Here is a 6,000-nt window from a genome sequence, read left to right on the forward strand (position 1 = left end):
AAATGTGTCCAAAGCCTCCAGAGGAGCTGAAATCAGGCCCCCAGCTCAGCAGGAGCATTCTTAGCCAGATTAAATGAGCTGTGCCCTGGGTCAGCAGGCAAGCCTAGGCTTGAGCCACCAAGGGACAGAGGCAGGCACAGTTTCTGTAGTAACTGCAGCCCAAAGCAAACAGCTCCCCTCAACACCCCTGAAGGAGTTTGTTTTTTGCAGTTTTCCTGCTTTAAAGGATTGAGTACCCGGAAATAAAGGAACCAAGTGCAGCTTGCCAGTGGTAATCTCCCCTCTGCCAGCCATTTGATTTTTGTGGGTGATGGATGGCAAGCAGCCCCTCCAGGTAAGCAGCTGCAGTTCACGGATATTGATGTAAAAATCAGAAAGCCTGAGAGATTTCCGTGTGGAAAAGTTTCCTCAGTGGCAATCTCCTGAGGGAAAAGCAACTTGCATTTGTTTGGTCACATTCAGAAGCACCAATTCCATGGACCACTAAATCAGAGGGCAGAAGAAACCTCAGAGCTGGAGGTTTCAAACTGAGACACCTGTACTTAAACCATGCAGTCTCTGTAAAAAGAATTATTTTAGACTGGAGCAAACCAGAAGCTGATTCTGATCACTACCACAAAAAATTTAAGGGTTTGAGTATTCCATGTTGTTAGAATTTAATTTAAGATTTTGTGATTTAAGTCATTAAAAAAAACCCCCAGTGGTGTTGATCCAGGATGTTCTAAATTTAAATAACGAAGGAAAGAGTGCAAAGCGACCTGGGTTGATTTTATGGAGTCTAAGAGCTGTTGCCATAACTCTTCAAATTTTCTGGTTTTTTTTTTCTTCTTCTGTTTGTGTGCCTCGATTTTCAGAGCTGAAGAGTTCAAGGGCAAGCAAGGAGAAATGGCTGGGGCGACCCCCCAAAAAAAACAGGGGGTGCAGGAGGTGAAGAAGAGCTGGCAGAGCTCAGGACTCTCATCCCTCTGAGCTGCTCCTCTGCCCTTTGGGGATTCCTGGTGGGAATTCACCCAGCCTGGAGCTGCAGGGACACGAGCTGGGAGTGCCACCAGTGCCACCCGAGCTGGGCTCAGCCTCCTCCCCTGGAGGAGTTGGGATGGAAATTCCAAACTCGGGGTGTGTTCCCCACGTTGGCTTTGCCCAGGGAAACCAACAAAGCTGCCACGGCCGGGGCCACCTGCACTGTCCCCAAGTGGCCCTGGCAGGGTGGCCATGGTGACAGCGAGTACACAAAGCTCCCAGCATGGGCTGACCTGGGGACACTCCGAGCCAGGAGCCCCAGGGGAAAAGATGGGAAAAGATGGGAGCATCCCCAGAGGAATTCTGCCACGGCCTGGGAAAGGGAAAAGCGATTTTTCCACCCATTTTTCTCCCTTCCCATTAAATCATTTTTGTCTCAGCTCTGTCCTCATCAGGATTATTCCAAGGTAAGCTGCTTGAGGGTAAGTCCTGAGTTTTTTATGTTTCATCAAAACCGTTTCATTTTTTTCAGCAGAAAAAAAAATTTCATCAGAAAACGAATTTCATCAGAAAAAAAAAAAAATCTTCACCATTAAAAAAAAATCTTCATCAGAAAAACTCCTCCTTGCAAGCTCACAGATTGTGTCTCACTCCTGTTTTAGCTTGATGATCTATATAAAACAGCTTCATCACGTTATTAATTGCATGCACGTCTATCAGACACGAGACATAATTGATGAGAACTGCTGACACACACTCAGAACAGATCTGTTCCTTTTTTTTTTTTTAGCTGCCTCAAATGAGTGTAAAAATTGGAGCCTGCTGACACCTGACTGACAGCACGATCTGTGCTCCTCTAGTTTTTTAGGGAAACAAAAAAAAAATAAATAAATAAAAAAAAAGCTTTTTGAAATTCAGGGAAATGGTGAAATTCCACCATCCCTGCTGTACTTCATTGTGGAAAACTCCCCATGGAAATGGCCCAAAATCCATGGAAAAGGGCCCAGAGCCAAGCAGGGCCCAGGGACAGGAGCACAAAGAGCTGAGATGCTGCAGGGCTGGCACCATGAGATTCCCATGGAATGTTTTGTCTTGGCCCAAATTTGCAGCTGGATTTGCACTCCCACCTCTGGATACAGCAAGGACTCCGTGCCAAGGTTTTCCTCATCCCCCTTTCCCCTCGTGGTGCTGTATAATAATTTATATTTTAGTGTTTGGTTGTTCTGCCTCTGCACTCTTGAAATGGTCTGTGTGTTGTGTTCACTGCAGTTTTTATTAGCAAGAACTCTTAAAATGTGGTGTAAATACTAAATATTGGTATAAATATTGTATATAAGATATTAAAACTATACAATATATGAATATGAGTATGAATATCAATATGAATAGAAAGAAATAGAAATAGAAATAGAAATAGAAATAGAAATAGAAATAGAAATAGAAATAGAAATGATATAAAATTATGACTATGACTATGTCTATGAAAATATCAATATCAATGTAAATAGAAATAGAAATAGAAATAGAAATAGAAATAGAAATAGAAATAGAAAGGAATTTAGCAGAATAAGGGTGATATGACCAATATTTTCCATTCTTGCCAATTCCTTATTCCTTTAAGAGTATTTGAGGAGGTGGAGAATATGAATGGAATTATTGGAAGTTCTTTCTTTGCTTGCAGGTTTGAGTTCCATGACTCCAGGAGAAGTTCTTGGTTTGCAGGCAGTGTAGTTAGCTGATTGTATCCAGAATTCCACAATCACTAATTCCACTGCCATCAAAACAAGGCACAGAATTCCCCACTCCAACCTCAGCCTGGAAACTCCCAATTTCCTCATTCCTACTGTGATTTATTTCAATTTTCCTTCCAGAATTTTACAGCAGTGTGTGGTACATGTTGGTCGTGTGAAGTGAAATCTTGTCTTTTTTGAAGTTGAAAATCCTCAGGAATTTTCCTGGACCAGGAATATTGTCTGGTATTTCAATGATTCATTTACTGTATATTTAATTTTTAATACACACAGACTGGCCTATGGATTTTTTTAGGCTGCATCCTTCAGCTTATCTGCCAGATATCAATAATTTTCATTTGTTTTTCATGTTTTATTAAGCAAGGTAAGCGAAGGCAGTTTTGAGCAATGATTAAATATTAAATGCACTGTGGATATAAACTGGTTTTGTTCTTTTTTTTTTTCTCTGACCACTTAGCTTAACGAAGAATTTTAATTAGAGAAAAGAATGAATAATGGTTTTTGGAAGAAAAAGAAGAGGTGAAAGGCTCTGCCATCAGCCTGGTTGCCAGGCAGTGTAGTTAGCTGATTGCCCAAAGCAACAATCACTAGCCACACAGCCAGGTAAAGGGGTCTGGAATGCCAGGATGAGGAATTTGGAAACAGGAATCAAACCCACAGGAATTGTGAGGACACAAGGCAGAGGCACCAACGGACAGGACAGTGAAATAAAACAAGGGTTGGGTTCCTGCCAAGGACATTTCCCCGGTGATTCCCCTCCTTTACAACTCATTTCCGCTAAAAAACATCAGGAGAAAATGGAATTTTGAGGTTTTTTTCTCTTCTCCAGATTTGCAGGGTTTGATTCCCGTTCTGACTGGGCTCATCTCAGCCTTACTGAGGCCTCTGTTCTCACATTTCCCTCATTTTATTCTTATTGAATAAAGGAAATCAAGGCCCCTGGTGGCAGCTCTTTCTCATCCTTGGAGAAGCTGGACTGGAGTGGAAATGACCTGAAAGAAGATGGAAACTTCTGCTGGAACCCCAATTACTGACCTGATTAATTAATGTTCCCCCACCATCACAAATAAAGCAAACTCAGACAAACCATTCAACACAAAAATTGCATTTTCAGCCTGACTCTGCAATTATCTTTTTTTTTCTAATTTGAGTAAAGCACTCCCCCTTTTTTTTTTTTTTTTTTTTTTTTTTTTTTTTTTTTTTTTTTTAATTTGGGTAAAGCACTCTCCATTTTTAGTGGGAAGTTGGGTTTGGGAGCCAGGCCAGGCAGAGCAATCTGCAGGTGCTGAGCTCTGCAGGCTTTTCCTGCAAGTCAGCAATCCCCCTTTGCCCATCCATCATCCCAAAAGGAATTTCCTCCATCACCATCCATTAGTCTGCTCTGAATTCTGCCTGCAGCCAGCAACAGTTCACTGAGGCTCTCATTCTTTTTAATTTTTTATTTTTTTATTATTATTATTTTTTTTTAATCAGTTGGATTTGATGGGTTTGGAGGGGTTTTCCAAGCAGAGATGAAAGCCAGGATTTGCAGCTTTGGGCAGCAGGCAGCCATAAAGATTCATTTCATAGAGTAAATGGCTTTTTATTTCACAAATCTAGGACATGCTAAAAGCATCCCAGAAGTCGAAGAAAATTCAAATTAATGCAGTGGACAGAATAAGAATAATGTTCAGGTTATTATCAGTCACAGATATTGCTTGGTGTTCAAATCCAGGTTTCAGATTTGATTCAGACATGAACAAATCTGAAGGAGAAAAGCTTGGAAATGGAATAATTCTGGGAAGAGAATGTGAGTTTATCCAAGAAATTCCTAAAGCAAAGAGGATCCTGCAGCCTGGGGAACTCTGAAATTCCAGGCCAGGCCCAGCAGGTAAATGAAGTTTAATCGAGCTAAAAAAGCTTCTTAAGGACAATTTTCTATCTCAAAACCACAAGAAATAAGGCAGTGAGTCTAAATTTCTCAGTTTAACATGAAAGGAATCTTTACAGACTGGCCATTGTGTTTTGGTTTTTTAATTTTTATTTATTATTTTTTTTCCATTGCTGCCTCCAAGTTTTCACCCACTGAAACACAAAATTAATTTTATAACCAAGTTATCAAAGTGGCCACTCTGCTCCCTAAAAAAGCTCTCAGAAACTGGATTTGAGCAATAAAAGAAGAATTCTATTTGGAGATTTTTATTATTATCAGCAGTGAAATGTAGATTTACTGATTTATAATGGTTTGGCCTGGCCCAGCCGGATGTTTATCAGGAGAATAAAATCCAAGAACAAGAGGTCTGGATTCTATTAAGGCTTTTCTTTCCTTCTGCTCTAATTCCCAGGATACAAAGCAGAGATAAATGATTCGAAGTTTAAGAACCACATTTCTGAATTAATACAATTTAATTCCTCAATTGCACGGAGTAGCACTGAAATATTAAAGCTGATAAATGCAGTGATTGGAGAAATAACCTGGAAAACAAGATTTCCAAAGGTACTTTCAGCAATGACGTCTTCATTTTAGACATAAAAGTCTCCTTTTTTTCCTTCCTCCTTATTTAAGCTTTTAAGTTGGTTCCTATTAAGCACTTCCTCTCCTCAAAGTTTATTAAAATGCTGAACCAAGTCTGTCTGCTCGGCCCAAAGTCTGGTTTTTATTTCCCTCAGTCTAAATCCTCAGATTCTATTTAGGGGGAAAAGATGTCCTGGATGATACTATTATTATTATTATTATTATTATTATTATTATTATTATTATTATTATTATTACTATTATTATTATTACTATTATTATTGCTATTACTATTGTTATTTCTATTTTTATTACTATTATTACAACTACTACTACTGCAATAACTGCTCAGTTTTATCCTGTACTATTATTAAAAGGTTTAGAAATTAAAAGGCTGCTGTTTTTCTACACTTTTCTCCTTTATTTTCTGTCTATTTCCCATTTATTTCTCAATAATGGTTAAGAGAAGGAAGTGGAAGCTTCAGCACTTTTCAGAAGATTTTAATTTTGCTTTAATTCTGGCTGGGATTCAGAAAGTCAGGGAACAGCGTGGTTGTTAGAGGTATTTTTATTTTTCTGAAAAAGCCAGGAAACATCAGAGCCTGTTCCTGTTTCCCAGACGTGACACACGCTCAGAGCCAGCAGCGTTCCAACACTTCCCTCTGGAATTCCTGATTCTGCCGGGCTGTTCTCGGGGCATTTTAAAGAATTTTTTTTTTTCTCCCTTTAAAATATCAATTTCAGGAACAGCTTCTCCACTTGACCTCCCAAGAGCGGCTCAAGGATTTAAGTTTT

The 6,000-nt window shown here is 39.5% G+C and overlaps 1 long non-coding RNA gene across 1 annotated transcript; it reads left to right on the forward strand.

Moving 5' to 3' along the window:
• Positions 1-164: 164 nt before the first annotated feature.
• LOC148221369 (uncharacterized) lies at positions 165-5,318 on the forward strand. Its single transcript, XR_015808204.1, has 3 exons — positions 165-334; positions 855-1,427; positions 3,638-5,318. It is a non-coding gene; the product is annotated as an uncharacterized LOC148221369 (long non-coding RNA).
• Positions 5,319-6,000: the final 682 nt, after the last annotated feature.

The sequence above is a fragment of the Sturnus vulgaris genome, chromosome 23 (genome assembly GCF_052056855.1).
Source record: "Sturnus vulgaris isolate bStuVul1 chromosome 23, bStuVul1.hap1, whole genome shotgun sequence".
Lineage (NCBI taxonomy): Eukaryota > Metazoa > Chordata > Aves > Passeriformes > Sturnidae > Sturnus > Sturnus vulgaris.